Consider the following 17892-nt stretch of genomic DNA (forward strand, 5'->3'; position numbering starts at 1 on the left):
CAGTCTCTTCACTTGGCCTGGAACTCACCTAGTAAGCATGGCTGGCTGGACAGCGAGCCCTGGGTAGCTACCTACCTGTCTCCACCTCCCTGACTCTGGGATAGCAAGTGTGCACCATCACACCTGGCTTTCCCATCAGTGCTGGGGATCGAACTCGGGTCCTCATGCTTACAAAGCAGGCACTTTACCAAGTGGCCTGTTGTTCCAGCCCCTTTGCATTTTTTTAAAATAGGAAAATCATTTAGCTCAAAGGTCTAATAATAAGGAGATGGGTTGTTTTTTTCTTTTTTCCCCCAACCGTTATTCGACAGCCCCTGATCTACATCTTCACAGACAGGCCTGGAGGCACAAGTCTAGGTCAGCTCACCCTCCCGCGTGCAGGAGGAACTGGGGTGCAGACATTTCCCTCTAAAGGAGAGGACTGTGTTCAGCTGCCTGCAGACGCCTGCTGAGGTGGGGAGGAGGAAAATGACAGTCATTTATCACCTTGCATTTGCAGCCTGTCAGTGACAACCTGCTGGAAGGGGGGGATGGTAAGGGGTCTGGGGCAAAGCTGAGGCCACACCTGCAGAGAGCTTTGAATGTCAAACCTCGGATCTCAGGCTTGAGGGATCAGCCCGGTGGGTCGTCTTGGAAGGTTCTCGGACAGGATGTGTTGGAGAGCATTTGAGGAATATTCATCTCATGGCAGCGTACGGAAGAAACGGGAAGAGAGAGGGAGGCCGGCAGTGGAACTGTGTTTCGGGAAGTCCCAGGACGTGTACCTCTTCCATCAGCCCCGAACTGTTTGACACGCGGTGGTTCACGAGCGACTTGAGGCACATAAATATGTGCTTTAAAGTTTAAAAGTACGAAGTGAGATGAATGGGGCCTCTGATGAGGCCTCCTCGGGCTCCATCCCGAGCCGCGTGGAGGAGCCCTGAAAATGATTTTCCTCCGCTCCAGCTGTGCCGAACAATGCAGCAGCCCCTCTCCCTTTGTGTGGCTCGCCCCAGTCCTCCTCATCCGCTTGATTGGAAGCTGAGAGCCCGGATTGCCTTTCCTCCAGAGTGAGGAACAGAGGCCAAATTTCAGAAAATAATTCTGAGTGATGGGGGACTCTGGCGAAGCGCTGATTGCTTTATAAATGGCATTCTCCCCACACCCGCACCCCACCCCACCACTGCTGACTTTGGGAGGCAGCGGCTTTTCAAATCATGCCTGAAAAGCAGCCTGATTTCCCACAGGAATCATCTCCGACATTAGGCACTCAGCTACCTTTTCCTACAGTTTTACCCTGAGCCAGAACCTGTCTGCAAAACCTGAAGAGGGAGCGGGCCCTCCTCACTTCAAAGGCTTCAGCACCTACCGTTTGTGGAAATGTTCCCCGGCAGCCTTGACCTGGTACCGAGGGCTGCCTGCGCTTGCCGCAGGAAAGGGTTAAAAGGCGCTGATGAATGGCTGCCTGCACCACCCCCGTCTGGTTCCAGTCCTTAGGTAATCTGCCATTCTCTCCGCACAGCAGCTCCAGGTCTCAACCTCCTCCCTCAATCAGTAACCCCCGTGTCCTCAGCTTCCTCCCACACGGGTTCAGAAGTGAGGAAAGCACCTTCCAGAATCTAAGACCGTTTCCAAGGGAAAAGATGGGAGATGGGGGCAGGAAGAGGGAAGGGAATGGAGAGAAAAGCCAGAAATTCCTTCTGGAAATGTAAAATCTGTCTCATCCCTCCTCTGCGCAGGTGAGCAGCAAAGAGAGACCTCAGAGCGCCCCACGGGGAACCCACCCAATGTTCTCATCCTGCCCCAGATGCTGCCCTAGTTCTTTGGAGAACACCAGAGAGATAGGGACCAAGCTGGCACTGCCCCTAAGTGACCTCGGGTGTTCCCAAGTGTCCTCTGCTCCATGAAGAAGGGTTTGGGCCAGTCTCTGGGCATAGTCCCATCTCCTAAAACAGCTGGGATTTAAGACTGTTGACAATATGGAAAATGGGTTTGTAACTGGCACACACTCCTTCAAGGTTTGTTATGCACAGCACACGAAAATGTGTGCACATAGGCCATTCTCCAGCAGCGTTTCAGAGAGTCTATGAAGCTCATTGACTGACTAGCACCTACATGATTGTGGGGAGTTGGAATGTTGCTGATCTGGATCCAAGTTATCTTGGGCTATTTTTAGCTCCTAGGTAATGGTTCTTTGCCTACCTCTGTCTCTAAGCTGACACCATGGTGACTAACAGACCCCCAGTTTCCCCCAGCCCAAGGGCTAAGCGAATCATCAGAGACTGAGGCCTGCACCAAAGGTTTTCCTGCTTGACTGTAACCTGCCTGTGCCCCACGAAGTACTCAGGAAATGGACCACCTTGGAACATTGTATTTGGGGCAACAGAAATCTGTGTTGCCCAGCTGTGGGCACTCATATTTGGCTCCATAATCAACTATCGTTTATCTCCTTTGAGAGTTGCATCTGTGTGTTGACTTTCCTTGTTTACAAAAGCAATCCAGATGTCTTGTATGTCAACAACAGACAGCAACAGAATCATGGGATCACACAGTCTGAAGTAGATGAGACACTCCACATCCCGGCCCAACACAATCTACTGGGCAGCTATGCCAGTGTGCTGTGGATTATTTCCTAAAAACGAGTATTAGAAAGGGAGGGGGCTGGACTCAGCTGCCTGCGACACCACTTAAAAGGATCCAATGCTCTCTTCTGGCCTCTGTGGACACTGTACACACGTGCTACAAATACACACAGATAGTGCACATCTTTAGAACAATGCTAGATCCTGTGTTCAGAGAGAAAAACTGTAGAGGTGGTTTTTTAGATTTGTTTTCAATTATGTGTGTGTGTGTGTGTGTGTGTGTGTGTGTGTGCATGAATTTGGTGCATGTACACATAGGACACACATTGGATCCTCTGGAACTAGCAGTATGGGCAGTTGTGAGCCACACAATGTGTGGATTCTGGGAATCGAGTCCCGATTTTCTAAGGCCTTGAACTCACAGAGATCTACCTCTGCCCACCAAGTGCTGGGATTAAAGGCGTGCACCACCACCATCGGACTAAACAACTACTCTTAACTACTGAGCCATCTCTCCAACCCTTAGAACTTTCCTATCTCATGTGCAGGGGTGATAAGTGGCATGTTTACATTAATAAAGATTCACAACAACCTTAATGTCCAGCCAGAGTCACTGGCTAATGAGTGCCTGGTGAATGTGTGAAGCGTGTCTCACGGCCTTCCAGAACAAGATTGCTCGTGTATAGCTCCACAGTGTAGCATTAAAGAGCAGGACTCTTGTTCCCGGTAGGGGAGATTGGGGCTTAAGGCAGTTCTCTTTAAGGTTGCCTAGGAAAGTGAATAGGATGAAGGACATCTTCAGAAAATACTCGACACTGTTTCCGTTTTTTAAAATGTGCGTGTGTATGACTCAGTGGTTAAGAGCATTGCTACTCTTCCAAATATCCTGAGTTCAATTCCCAACAACCACATGGTGGCCCACAACCATCTGTAATGAGATCTTGCGCCCTCTTGAGGAAGAGACCTGGTTAGTTGTCCTCATCAATGAAGAATCAGTGAAACCTAATATGGACAAGTTCAACAAAACTGCCATATACAGGCTGCCCATGCATGCTTTAGCGTTGCTAGGGCATAAATTTCATTCAATCTACAAAAACATTTATCATTAAAAATAAAAGTCTAGGACTGGAGAGACGGCTCAGTGGATAAGAGCATTGGCTACTCTTCCAGAGGACCTGGGTTAAATTCCCAGCACCCGTGTGGCAGCTCATAACTGTCTGTAACTCCCATTACAGGTAATCTGACAGCTTCACACCAGTGCGCATAAAATAAAAGTTAAATAAAATAAAATAAAACAAGGCTTGGGGGCTTGCTGCTTGTCCAGAGGCCCTGAGTTCAGCTCCCAGCACCCACTTTGGGTGGCTCACAAGCATCTGTAATCCCACCTCTAGAGGATTTGGCATCCTCTTTTGACCTCTCAGAGCAACTACATGTATGTGCCATATATGCAGATACACACATGAACATCAAAATAAAACATTCTTTTTAATTGGAGGTCCCTTGGGTTTCTAGTTCTTTAGTTAGCTCATGCTAATATGGGGGTGTGGTGGGGGGCTGCTCATCATGTGGACCCCTCTGTACAGGCAGGGAGTTTATCTCACCACACCTAGCTCCTCTGTGCTCTTAAGAGGCAGACCAGGCCTCTCAGTCTTCCTGACTGCCCAGGCTGAATTCAGGACTCAGCTGACAACAACAACTTGGCTGTTGTTCTTGGGACACCGTCTGTCGCCCTCTGTCATCTGCATCCTGATCTTTCCCAGAAGCTCTGTCTGTCTTCCATCTTTTCCTCTCTGAGAGTTTAAGTTATAGTTGGGCCCGCCTCTTCAGCACCATGAACAGAAACACGAACAGCTTCATGCTATAGTTAACGTCACACATAACTGAACGTCCATTAGTTCAAAGGCACCTAGAGCTACCCCTGGGTTTGGACCCACAGCTGCTCATGGCACCTGACCGATTACATCTGGGCTCATGCAACAGGACCCTAACCCTGCTGATTAGGAACATCAATAAGCATTGTTTGGAGGCCCAGAAGACAAAGATCAAATGCTGCCTCCCAGGAGCTAGGCCCAGAGGAGAGCTAACCAGACAAGCCAGGGTGGGAGGGTGCAGTAAGTCAGCAGTAAGCAGGTGGCAGCATCTCCCAGGAAGGCTCTGGAGGCAGGCGTCTGGGTTTGAAGCACTCAGTAGAGAAGGCACAATGAAGACTACAGTGCCGGGATGCCCACATGAAAGCCAAGATGGCAATGAAGGGGACGGAAGGCCTGGAGAGACCATCTGGCCGGCAAGCAACGGGAGCCTCAGGCAGAGAGACGGCAAAGCCTTCAGCATTCGGTGTGTGACTCCAATTGTGATATGGGCATGAGAGCAGCAGGCAGTGAAAGTAGAGACAGGACAAGACCTGAAGGAGGCTGGTAGCAATTGGGGACTCCCTGAGCGTTGGTGGGTGGCACTGCCTCGGGGAAGTTGTTTTCCAAGCTTTTCTCCAGGGCTCTGTTTAGCTCTGGCTTGGAGCCCTGGCTTTGTTATTTATCAAACAGGGCAGCTACGCGCCCTTTTGAAACGATCTTTTATTTATTCTTTGACAGTTCCATACATGTAAACACTGTATCTTAATCCTCCCCAGCTTTCCTTTGCCTTTCTGTTCCCCCCAGATAACTCCCTTCTGAAAGACCTCCGGAGTGGGGAGACTCTCACTCAAGTCTCGGGATAACACAACCCTCCAGGAACTCATGAGAGACCATCCTTGCTGCAATCACTCGAGGTTTATTGACAGGACAGGAACCAATGCACTGGGGCCGAAACTCATTTCCCACGCAGGGGTAGAGAGTTCGACCCTAAGTAGCTGGGAGAAGGGGTATTTAAGGGAAGAAACCACAACCCAGTAATCCAAAGGGGGTAGGGAGGGCGTCATTGGAAAATTCCGAAAATACCAGTGATAATCACAAGGGGATAACTCCCTGTTTCTCAAGATTATAATCTAACTTTATCTTCAGCTAGTTCCTGAAACAGAGTCACTGAACCAGCTAACCTAGATTTTTGGCTCTTCTCTTCCTGCTAGATTTTTGGCTCTATTTTTCCTGCTAAAGGGGTTTGGATTTATCAGGGTCTTTCACTACCATGTCCCCTTTCCGCTTCCATGCATGCATGCGTGCATGTGGTATGGATGCCCCATTTAAGGTTGAGCTTTTGACGGTCACTTACTGTAGCCAGTTAAGAGTCTCCCACACTCCCACAGCACAACCTTGACAAACCAGCTTTCTCCTCAGTAGAATGATAGTGGTTTCCCTCATCGAACCTCAATGACTTGGTTTTTTTTCTTTTTTAATGTTTTAAGACAGAGTCTCTCTATGTAGTCTGGAATTAACTATGTAGACCAAACTGGCCCTGAATTCAAAAAGATCAGCCTGCCCCTCAAAAGCTGGGATTAAAGGACCGGACCTCAATATCTTGATTTACGGCACACAAAGTCTGAGAACAACAGCTTTCAGCGTTAGCCTAAGGCCCCTGAGAGCAGTGAAGGGCCCAGACCCTCACCCAGCTCCCTACTTTGGCAGCCTTGACAGGCTGCAGAAAAGACCCAGTAAACTGTAGGTCCCTGACTCAGCAGGATATTCTGAACCCCCACCACCACCGCCAACTTGCCCAACCTTGCCCTAATTACTGCCAGGTATCCTCCATGTGGTGAGGAGCCAATCAGTACTGATAATGGTGGAATGCAGTAACCGACCTCCCCAACCCTCCATGGCCTCCAGGGTTAGCAACCTTTCCACTGCTGCAGCTAACCAATCAACTTAGGACAGCTCCCCCCAGCCGGTAGGTGTGCCAATCCTGAGACTGTCACTATGCAACTTGAAAACCCCCAGACTCCCACTCCCCTTGCTCTACCCCCAATAAATGCCCTGCCTCACTGCGGTTCAGGGTCTCTCCTATTCTACCCGCTCTGTCAGCCACATGGAGGACCCGAGTTAACTCACAATTTAAAAGACTATTTGCTTTTGCCTCGGGTTCAGACTCTGGGCACAACAGCAGGAGGTTATGTGAGACCCAGGAAGCATGCATCCTCACCTGCTGGCGCTCAGTTTGCAGGAGGCAAGCAAGAGACAGCTTACCGGACACGGCTCAGCATGCGGAGGCATGAGGCAACATAGAATGGTTGGAAAATTGGGCAGGCAAGATGACTCAGTGGGCGAAGGAACTTGTCATCAACACTGACAACCTGATTCAATTGCTAGGACCCACAAGGCGAAAGGAGAGAACCAACTCCTACAAAGTGTCGTTGAACCTCCCCATGTGTGCTCTGGGGTACAGATGCATGAGGGGAGGGAAGAAGGGGAGAGGGAGGGAGGTAGATTAATAATTTCTTTTCAAAACATGGACAATTGCCAGGCGGTGGTGGCAGACGCCTTTAATCCCCGCACTCGCAAGGCAGAGGCAGGTGGATCTTTGTGAGTTTGAGGCCAGCCTAGTCTATGTGAGGGCCAGCCATGATAATCTAAGTCTGGGCAGAAAGGAAGTTCTTTACCTCCTCCAACCATTATCACCTGGGACTCTGGCCATCCATGAATTTCAATGGAGGCTGGAGTCTCAGTTGTTTACCCTGAGACTATGCTGGGCTGCGCGAGAAACCACAAGCTGAGATACCAGACACCCACCCTAGAACAGTCCATTCCAAGGAAGTTCCTGCCATTCCAAGCAATGTAGATAGAAACACCTGCCAGCACACAGTCACCAGGAAACCCTAGATGAATGTCAGCCAATCAGTAGTCTTAAAACCTCAGAAACCCCTCACCCCCACCTTTACTACTATAAAACTCTATTTTAATTGAGTTCGGGGCTCTCCGGTTATTCCAAAGCATTGGACATGCGGAGAGACTGAGTTTGCAAACTTGATTAAAATAAAGGCTCTTTGCTTTTACATATGGGACTCTCCTTTGTTGGCTTTTGTGGAGACCCACAGATTTGCACATAACAGTCTACAGAGTGGCTTCAAGGATAGCCAAGGCTGTTAAACAGACAAACCTTGTCTCAAAAGGCCAAAAAAAAAAAAACAAAAACAGACACACACTTAAGGCCTGAGCATATACAATCAATCATGGCCTCTCTCCGGCAAGCATGGCCTCTCTCTGGCAAACATGGCCTCTCTCCAGCAAGCATGGCCTCTCTCTCTGGCAGCCCTGGCCTCACAGTATGCTCTACCCATTTTACAGAACAGAAGAAGCAGCTTCCTGATATCCATCTGTGGAGAAGGCTGAGGAAGCCGGGGATCAGCCTAGGTGTTTCCCCCATGTAGCACCTGCTTTGCTGAATCCTGGGAATCTCTGCAAGAGGGGTACAGCCTCGAGATTACACTCCAGCGCGGGAGGCCAGACTTCCCCAGAAACATTTTCACTTACTAATGGGTTTAATGAGTGCAGAACTTCCTATTTTAAACAAACAAGTCATTAGCATTGACTATAGACTTGGAAATGGATCCTAATGAATTGCTAATTAGCCTCCTCCTCTTCCCAGGCTCTTTAGCTGGTAGAGTCTGTCTCTGGCCATTGCAGACTTTATTCGGCCAGACTAGGATGAGCTCATGCCTGTGTTCATTCGCCCAGTCAGTGTACGTTTTCTCCAGCACCTACTATGTGTTACTGAACATGACGAACAAGATCTCTTCCATCCAGCGTGATGGAGAAGACAACACTCACTAATCAACTACCCTCAGAGAGAAGACACACTGTGGGATGGCTGAGGGACGTGCTTCGGGAAGACTTGATCTTGTCCTGGGCTGATAAGGAAACTTTCCGGAATATTTTATTACACTGTGTGAATATATGTTACTGTGATTGGTTTAATAAGGAAACTAGCTGGCCTATAGCTAGGCAGGATAGGGTTAGGTACGGGAACCAGACTAAGAGAATGTTGGGAGGAAGTGAAGGACCAGGAAGAGAAGAGCCAAAAATCTAGGTTAGCCGGTTCAGTGACTCTGTTCCAGGAACTAGCTGACCATAAAGTTAGATTATAATCTTGAGAAACGGGGAGTTAGTTACCCCCTTGTAATTATCACTAATATTTTTGGAATTTTCCAATGATGTCCTCCCTACCCCCTTTAAGTTATGATTTCTTCCCTTAAAAACCCCTTCTCCCAACTACTTGGGGTCGAACTCCTCTACCCCTGCATGGGATATGAAACTCGGTCCCAGTGCGCTGGTTCCTGTCAATAAACCTCGTGTGATTGCAGCAAGGACAGTCTCTCGTGAGTTCTTGGGGAGTCATGTTATCCCGAGACTTGAGTGAGAGTCTCCCTACTCCGGGGGTCTTTCAGAAGGAGGGCAGAGTCAGAGAAGACACCATGAGATGCAGAGCTAGCAGGGTGGAAAGTACATTCACGAGGTAAATGAGCCTTGGGCAGCACATAGATTAATAGAAATGGGTTAATTTACATTATAAGAGCCAGCTGAAAGTGGGCCTAAGTTATCAACCAAGCATTTAATATTAATAATAAGTCTCAGTGTGGTTTGGGGAGTGACTGGCAGGACAGACCTGATAGGCCATCTAGATGGAAAACTCTGTCTTCAGGATTTCCCTCAGAGGGACCTCTATGAGGAATAACGGGGGTGTTAATCCTCATGATGGGAGGAGACCTCAGACCCAAATCATCATGGCCAAATTAATTAAAGCAAGTAGCTCATTAAAGCAAGCTTTTTTTACTCCTGTACACGGGCTGCCTCCCACAAGGCAGGGTTTGAGAGGTCAGCACTGGCTATGAGGAAACAAGGTTTTTATAACTCAGGAGTAGCGGGTTTCCAAATGGGAAATTTGGCAAAATAGGTGGGGTTACAGGAGCAGAACATAAGCATGCATGTTGTTCCTAACGAACTCCTGAAACAAAGACATGGTGGCAAGGCAAGCATAACAAGGTAGTCAGAACAGCAGGTAGTCATAACCAGGTAGCCAGGCTTAACGAGGTGGTCATATAACCATAATCCCACCAAGGTAGGATTGTAAAATGGTTTTAAGCACCTTTTGGAAACAAAGACATGATTGCCATTTCTGGAACAGGCAATACAGACCATTTGTAGTAAGATTACAGATGGGATGTAGCCCAATCCTTGAGAAACAGAGGTTCAATCATAAACAGGGAAGAACTTAGTTTATCTTTACTATAGGATGACTTTTAAGCTTAAGATGGAGGCAGGCTGGTTCAACAGGGGCAAGACTGTCCCAGACACTTCCAGAGTGAACAGGGTGGTCTGAAGACGAGGCGTGCGCATGTGCATGTGTGTAAAAACTGTGTCAAGGGTATTGCTCGCCTACTCACCGTCCTCAGGCCTAACGGCTCCTGTTTGGTTTCTTTGCCTGAGGACATTCTGCAGTGGGGGAGGCTGCACCCTCAGCAGGCCAGAATGCTCGGTGAGTTAAACAGGAATTTAAGAACAATGGTCAGACAGTGGTGGCACACACCTTTAATCCCAGCACCCGAGAGGCAGAGGCAAGCGGATCTCTGTGAGTTTGAGGCCAGCCTGGTCTACAAGAGTTAGTTCCAGAACAGGCTCCAAAAGCTACAGAGAAACACTGTCTCAAAAAAAAAAAAAAAAAAAGCCGAGGGACCCAGGTCTCTGTACCCCACCCCAATAGCAGACTTACCTTCTGACTCCATCACCAATCCCCTTCTTTGAATTCAGTCTTTCTATTGTTCTGTACCCTCCGTAGCAGATAACCTCCAGAAGGAATCCCCTAGGAGGGCCCAAGTGCCCAAGGGCAGGGGAAAAGGCAAACCTTTTCCTCAGGCATCAGCCTGACTTTCTCAGTATGCATGGAAGCCTTCAGGTCAGAATCAGGCTTGAGGTAGACTATCAGGAACCCTTCCCTAACCTCATCTAAATAAAAGAGTCCTGGTATCTATCCATCCAGTTGCTCAACTGGTCAGAATGAAGACTTCACCATCACTCAGCTTCCCTTGCAGCTAGGTGTGGGCATAGGAGTAAATTCTGACCCACAATGAGTAAGTAGGAATGGCCCGTAGCTTCAGGCCGTCTACTTGAATGGGGGCTGTATGCTTCTCTCTCCCCCTTTTCCTATTTCCCCGCTGACTGAAACAGGCCTCCATGAAGAGCAGAGCAACCATCCAGGGTAAAAGTCAGGGGCGATATTGTAGTAACAGGATGAAAATGCCAACTAGCTCCCAACAAAGCATCTTGTGACATTTGGGAACGAGCAACCAGGAACCCTGAACTTACTTTGATTGGTTGAAATGGAGGCGATCCAAAGCTTGAACCAGCTCTCAGCTTCCCATGTCTGTGAGTGACACGTCTTTTATTCATGGACTTCTTAACCAAGTGGGGGCCAGGAGCCAAGCACTGAGGGGTCAGTGGTAGGGTGGGGGGACACCAGGGTGCAGCTGGAAGCTGGATGCCTGGAGACTGTCCTCAATACCTTCGTTGCCATTCCTGACATTTCGTTCTAAAATATTTCTAAAGTCACCTGTAGTGATGATGGCACTGAATTCATGCTTTAAAAATACCCTCTGCTCCTCACCCGGAATGCCAGGGTGGAGAGTCAGTAGCTGCTTTGGAAAGAGGGTGCAAATTTCTTTCCTCTTCCTTTTCTCTCTCCTTTCGTTGTTGCTGTTTTGTTTCTACAGGGTCCCATGTAGCTCAGGCTGGCCTCAGCTCCTACATAGTCAAGGCTGGCCCTGAGCTCTTGATCCTCCTGCCTTCCAAATGCTAGAATTACAGGTGAGTCACACCACACCGGGCTACCCTAGCCGCTTCTGTGAAGTTACACATATACTTAGCACTTCAGTGTTTACCCAAGGGGAGCGAAAACATGTCCATGCGAGGACTTGCACATGGATGTCTGCCAGCCCCAAACTGGACACATTTCAAATGTCCATCGAGACAAAAGTGAACAACCATGTCCTCATGCGGCCGAACACCATTCCAAAAGCCATGAAGTGTGGGAGTCCTCACCAGGGGCTCAGTGAAGCTGCCACACAGAGCCCATCCTGCCTCATGCCTCTGGCAGGGAATTCTGGGAAATGCAAACTGATGCAGGGAGGGACCAGTGCTATCTGGGGCAGAAGGGGGCTGTAGAGGAGCAAGCAAAGCTCTAAGGAGGAAAGAAAATACCTTTCATTGTAGTGATGATTATGTGACTGTGCAGTCATCAAAATCCACTGGGTTATGCACTCCAGTTGGGGCTTTTATTGAATGTAAGTTATACTTCAGTAGCTATGATATTAAAAAATAACCATCCATGAACTAATGGGGAAAATGTCCTCCACTTATATAATACTGTAATAAGAGACAACTTTTATCTTTTAAACACACACAGACAAAAAACAAAAATAACTAATCACACTCATAAACAGGACAAACCGTTTTTGAAATAAAAAGGAACTGAAACACAGAGATAATGGAGCTTGTAAACTCAGGGCAGGCTGTGACTCTGCAGTGGCCAGGAACTGGAAGCCACACTGTAGGTCACCAGAGGGAACAATGGCCACCCGAGGCCAACTATCCAGACTTAGTCATCAGGCCTGTGCCCTGTCTGTTCTCACCAAAGGCTAAGAGCCCTGAGCTGTTGATAGTTAGCTTCACTTGGAGCTGGGCTCTCAAGGGACTGGCTTTATCCAAGTGCAGAGAAACAACATGAACAGAACTATTCTTCCTCAGAAGCAGGCTGCAAATACCATTCTAGAGGCCATGAGGAAACGCAACGCTAAGGGAATTTCAGGTGAGCAAGATGGCTCCATGGGTAAAGGGGCCAATGGCTAACCCTGATGACCAGAGTTCAGTCCCTGAGACTCTCACGGTGGAAGGAGAGAAACAGACTCCTGCAGGGTGTCCTCTGACCTTCATATATGTGCTGCAGCATGCACATACACACACACACACATACACACACACACACACATACACACACACACACACACACACTCATGTAAGTAATTCTAAAAAGAGAAAAGCCAATACAAGAGGTAAATTGACTTGTGGGAAATATAAGTAATAAGAATTCTGAAACCCACTTTAGATCCTGATAAAGACAAAAGAACTAACAAGTATAAAGAAAAGTTATTAAACAAAACCAATCGTAATTACCTGTTGATGTGAAAAAGGATGAGAAACTAAAAGGAAAAAAAAGGATTGTTGAAGTGAATTCAGGTGGGCAAACTCTAAAAATAAGACACACTTGAAGGAAAAATTGGTGAATGGAATTGACCTAGAAAGTGTCACAGAGAGATAAAAATAAAGGACAGGTGGACAGTGATGAGCCAGCCTGACTCCATCGTGAGGATGGAAGCCGCTTTGTTATAAGAGCAGAACAAGTGTCTCTGTTTGCTACAGAATTCAAGTTGACCATGCTTTAACTTGTTTTTGGAATTTGACATGCTCCCCATCCTATGAAGTTCGACTCATATCTTGAATGTACTCTGATAAGATAAATATTCTACCAAATAGTCTTGAAATGTTCAGCCAAGTTCCTATGTAACCAAAATTCTCTGTAAATCATCTTACCCTTGAGAACCCCCTAGTCTTCACATTTTTTGGACTATTTAAACCCTACCTTCTCCTGTGTTTGCTGCTAATTTTCTGAGCCCCAGTTTAGAAAGATAAATTTGACAGAAAATAAAATGTGCTTAATTAGACAAAAAAAAAATTGAGTAATGGTCTTTACTTTCATTCAGTGGAATTAACAGACAGACAGACACATATACATACATAAATATTTAAAGGTAAATCTCAAAGACTACAAAAGAATAGATGTAATGTCTATAAAGCAGCACTAGCTAAGATGACGGGTTTTGTTGTCGTTTTTGGTTTTTGGGTTTTTGTTTCTGTTTTTTGTTTTGTTTTGTTTTGTTTTGTTTTTCTGGAACAGGGTTTCTCTGTGTAGTTTTAGAGCCTATCCTGGCATTTGCTCTGAAGACCAGACTAGCCTTGAACTCATAGAGATCTGCCTGCCTCTACCTCTCGAGTGCTGAGATTAAAGGTGTGCACCACAAGCACCCAGCATTGTTTTGGTTTTTGAGACCTGGCTTGTCTTGTCACAGAGTCCCCTCTGCTTCAGTTTCCCAAGTGCTGGGGTTAAAAGTGTGCACCACCACACACATGACTCAGTGGATTCTTCCTTAGCAGCATTGGATAGCCTACAGAAAAGTTATATTTTGAGCATGCCCAGTGAGGAGAGTCTATCAGTTTACTTCATATATACTAAGTGAACTTTGAAAATGGATAATATGTCACGAGCATTTTCAGAGGCTGTAGACTAGTTCACCACCAACAGCTTTACTGAAAAGATTATAAAAGTTAGCCAGATATACTGGTAAATCTAATTTCTGATCACATATCCAATTGTTTTTGTTTATTTATGTAAGGCTGGGGATTATATCGAGGCTCTTGTGCATTATAGATACACAGTCCCTCATAGACCTCTATTCCTGACCACTATATATTCTAGGAGTGTGCCTGTAGCTCAGATGGTAGAATATTTGCCGAGCACTCACAAAGCCTGGGCTTAATCTCTAATTCCATGTAATTCATGTGTGCTGGCTCATGCTTGGGAGCTGGAAGCAAGAGGATCAAGAGTTCAATGTCGCCATGTATGGTGACACACAACTTTCATCTTGAATCCCAGTGCTGCAGAGGTGAGGCAGGGGAAAGAGTTCCAGGACAACCATGGCTACACGGAGAAACCCTGTATGAAAACTTCACACACATTCTTAAAAAAAGTTTTTTGTTGATTTGAAACAGGGTTTCTCTGTGTAGCCCTGGCTGTCCTGGAACTCTCTCTCTGTAGACAAGCCTAGCTTTGAATTCAGAGATCTGCCTGCCTCTGCCTCCCAAGTGCTGGGATTAAAGACATGTGCCACCACACCCAGCAACTCACTAAAATATTTTAATGATAAATGTTGGAACTAAAGTTGTAGATAATAATAAAGAAGATGGGGATAGGGAGGGGAGAGACTCCATTTGGTTATGTTGTGTGCTAGAGTGTCTTCCTCCTGAGGAGTAAAAAGTTGTTAGAAAAATTTAGTCAACTATGTTAAAAATTAAAATGAGTAAACTGGAGAGATGGCTCAGTGGTTAACAGCACTGGCTGCTCCACTCAGAGGATTGTCTTGGCTCACAACAGTTTATAACCCCAGGTTCAGGAGGTCCAACACCCTATTCCGCCCTCCATAGGGAGCCGGCCACAAAAGTGGTATTCCGACACACATGCAGGCAAGCAGCTGTGCCCATAAAATAATAATAATGACAATAATAATCATTATTATAATAAGTTTTCAAGTGTCTGGAGAGATGGCTTAGTGGATAAGAGGCTCTTCTTGCACAAGCCTGGAGTATGGATCCAAGAACCACGCTGGGTGACTCATAGCTGCCTGTACCTCCAGCCCCAGAGAATCTAATGCCCTCTATGGCCTCCACGGGCATATGAATGCCCATGCATGTGCAAACGATATGGCACATGCACCTGCACATACGAATGTGCTGACACATGCACCTGCACATACGAACGTGCTGACACATGCACCTGCATACACAAATGTGCTGGCAATGCACCTGCACACACGAATGTGCTGACATATAAACATACACATAAATAGCAAGGACTCCTTTTTTCAAACAGGGTTTCACTCTACAGCTCTGGCTGTCCTGGAACTCCGGCTGTGTCTGGAAGGGCTCTGCTTGCCTCTGCCTCCTGAGTGCAGGAATTAGAGATCTGGAGGCATGTGCCACCATATCCAACACGTTTTCTAAAGAATTCAAAACCGAACTTGGGAGGCAGAGACAGGCTAATCTCTGTGAGTTTGAGGCCAGCCTGGTCTACGAGAGCTAGTTTCAGGACAGCCAGGGTTGTTAGACAGAGAAACCCGTCTCAAAAAACCAAAATTTACAGGGCTGGAGAAATGGCTCAATGGTTAAGAGCATAGCCTGCTCTTCCAAAGGTCCTGAGTTCAATTCCCAGCAACCACATGATGGTTCACAGTCATCTGTAATGAGGTGTGGTGCCCTCTTCTGGCTTGCAGGCATATACACAGACAGAATATGATATACATAATAAATAAATATTTAAAAAAAAACCAAAATTAAAAAAAAAAAAGAAAAGAAAAGAACTCAAAATTTAGCTAAAGTTGCCTATAAGGTGTGTCCAACATACTGATAAAGCCAAAGCTGAACGCAGACAGAAAAGATGTCCTGGGCAATTGTCTGCATGCAGAGCTGCAAGACAACCAGGGCTACAAAGACAGAGTTTGTTTCAAAGAAAAGCAAACAAAAAAATATATCCCAGACAAATACTAACATTAAAAAAATCTAGTCTGCCAATAGCAATATCAGGCAAAATAGATTACAAAAGAGAAAGCAGACTTTGGGTTAAAGAAGTTCAATATATTCACAGTGAAAGCAACAATCCCATTGTGATGGCAGCGGACCTGGAACTGAACAGTTCCCCAGCATTTGGATGGAATTCTTACTCAAGAATTGTTTGTTCATTAAAGCAAAACTTCACGCAGGCCTGAGTCCCTTACTGTGGAAAAGGATGAGACTCGAGGAACAAGGATATTAAAAAAGAAAGTCGCCTACTAAATTATTAACCATCAAGCTATGGGCTAAATCAACATAACTGCAACTTGAACAATACAGGCCCACTGCACCCCAAATCACCAGCAGCACATTTGCATATTAAATTGGAACATTTATATAGACATAGCCTAGAAAAGGGCCTTTATTAAAACATGCCCACAGTTAACGCTTTAGGTACCACTGCAACTGGGCAAGCAGAGCCTCTTGTGCAGGTAGGGTGACAGACAAGGGGGACAGTGGGCTCAGAAACCCAGTGTGTGGGGCAAAAACCACCTACAATGACCTTGTGGCCAAGAGAGAGGGAAGAGGTTGGAGGCCGTCCTGAGCCTCCAGGGCTGCTGTTTAGCAGGTATTGTTAGGCAAGACTGCTGTGAACCAGACCCAAATCCTAGGTGTGTTCTTACTTATTAACTGGATGATCTTGATAAAGTCTTTCGTATCATTACGGGCTTTTACCTTTTGTGTTTATCTATCTATTGTGTGTGCATATGTGTGTGTGGACACACACAGTACTACAAGCATGTGGATCTCAGGAACAACCCTCAGGAGTCACTTCTCTTCTACTGTGTGGGCTTCAGGGCTCCAATTCAGATCATCAAGCTTGGCAGCAGGTGCCCTCATTATCCCCCAAGCCGTCTCACTGGCCCTATCTTATATGTATCTTACATGTACGTGTGTATGTGTGTGTGTGTGTGTGTGTATATGCATGTGCGATGCATGGGTGCATATGATATACAGATGGATTCATGCGTGTGCCTGCCCATGTGTATGAGTGTGGGCACGCATGTGCCATGGCACATGTGTGGAAATCTGAGGACAGCCTCAAGTGTGAGTCCTCACCTTCCTCCTTGTTTGTTGCCAGCTGCCGTAGCCAAGCTAGCTGGATGCCAAGCTTCCTGTGTCCGCTTCCCATTTCACCATAGAAATGCCAAGATTACATGGCCAGCTTTACCTCAGTGCTGGGATCCGAATTCGGGTTGTCCTGCTCGCATGGCCAGCACTTTATCCACTTGGCCATCCGCCCATCCCTCTTCCGGCCTACTATTCTGTATTCGTCTGGCCATCAGTCTCTCCAGAAAGAGACTGCTGCCTGTTTCAAGGCAATGTGCGGATTAAATGGCATCGATCACAGAGACACTCAGCATGCCATAAGCACCGAGTGCTGCTTCTGCTTCTGCTTCTGCTTCCCGCTTACAGACGGGAAGAGAGCTCAGGAGCCACAGGATTTGGGGTTTTAGCTGAGACACAGTGTAGCAGTACAGAGCTGTCCCCGACTTGGGGCTGTGACAAGAGGAGCATGCTGTCAATGTCGAAGAGGTGATGGCTGAGTTGTGGTGACAGTTCTATTAGGTGTGAGTGTGTCCAAATGTGCGGGACCACCCTAGACCCTAGACCACTGATTCTGAAGAGTGGTGGTGGCCACAGCCAGCACCAGGAAGAGCAGCAGCAGCAGATAGGGAATTTTTAAAGAAATGCAAATTTTTATGACCTGCTCCAGTCCTGCTGGATGGTGCCCCGGTAATTTGCATTTTAACAAGCTACTGTTCTCCAGTGTTAGCATGATTCTGACACATGCTGTAATTTGAGAACCAGTGACCTAGCCTGACACACAGTAGGGAAGGATCAAGGTTTCTAACCAGGTCTATCGAGGTCACTGGAGGGAGAGCAGACTAATCCAAAAGACAGAAGGGCTGGCTTGTGTTTCTCTGTCACCGCAGGCAGCAGAGTAATGTGGCGGATGTCTTAGAAACTGTGGA

Source organism: Myodes glareolus, chromosome 10, assembly GCF_982192425.1.
Source record: "Myodes glareolus chromosome 10, mMyoGla1.1, whole genome shotgun sequence".
Taxonomy (NCBI): Eukaryota; Metazoa; Chordata; class Mammalia; order Rodentia; family Cricetidae; genus Myodes; species Myodes glareolus.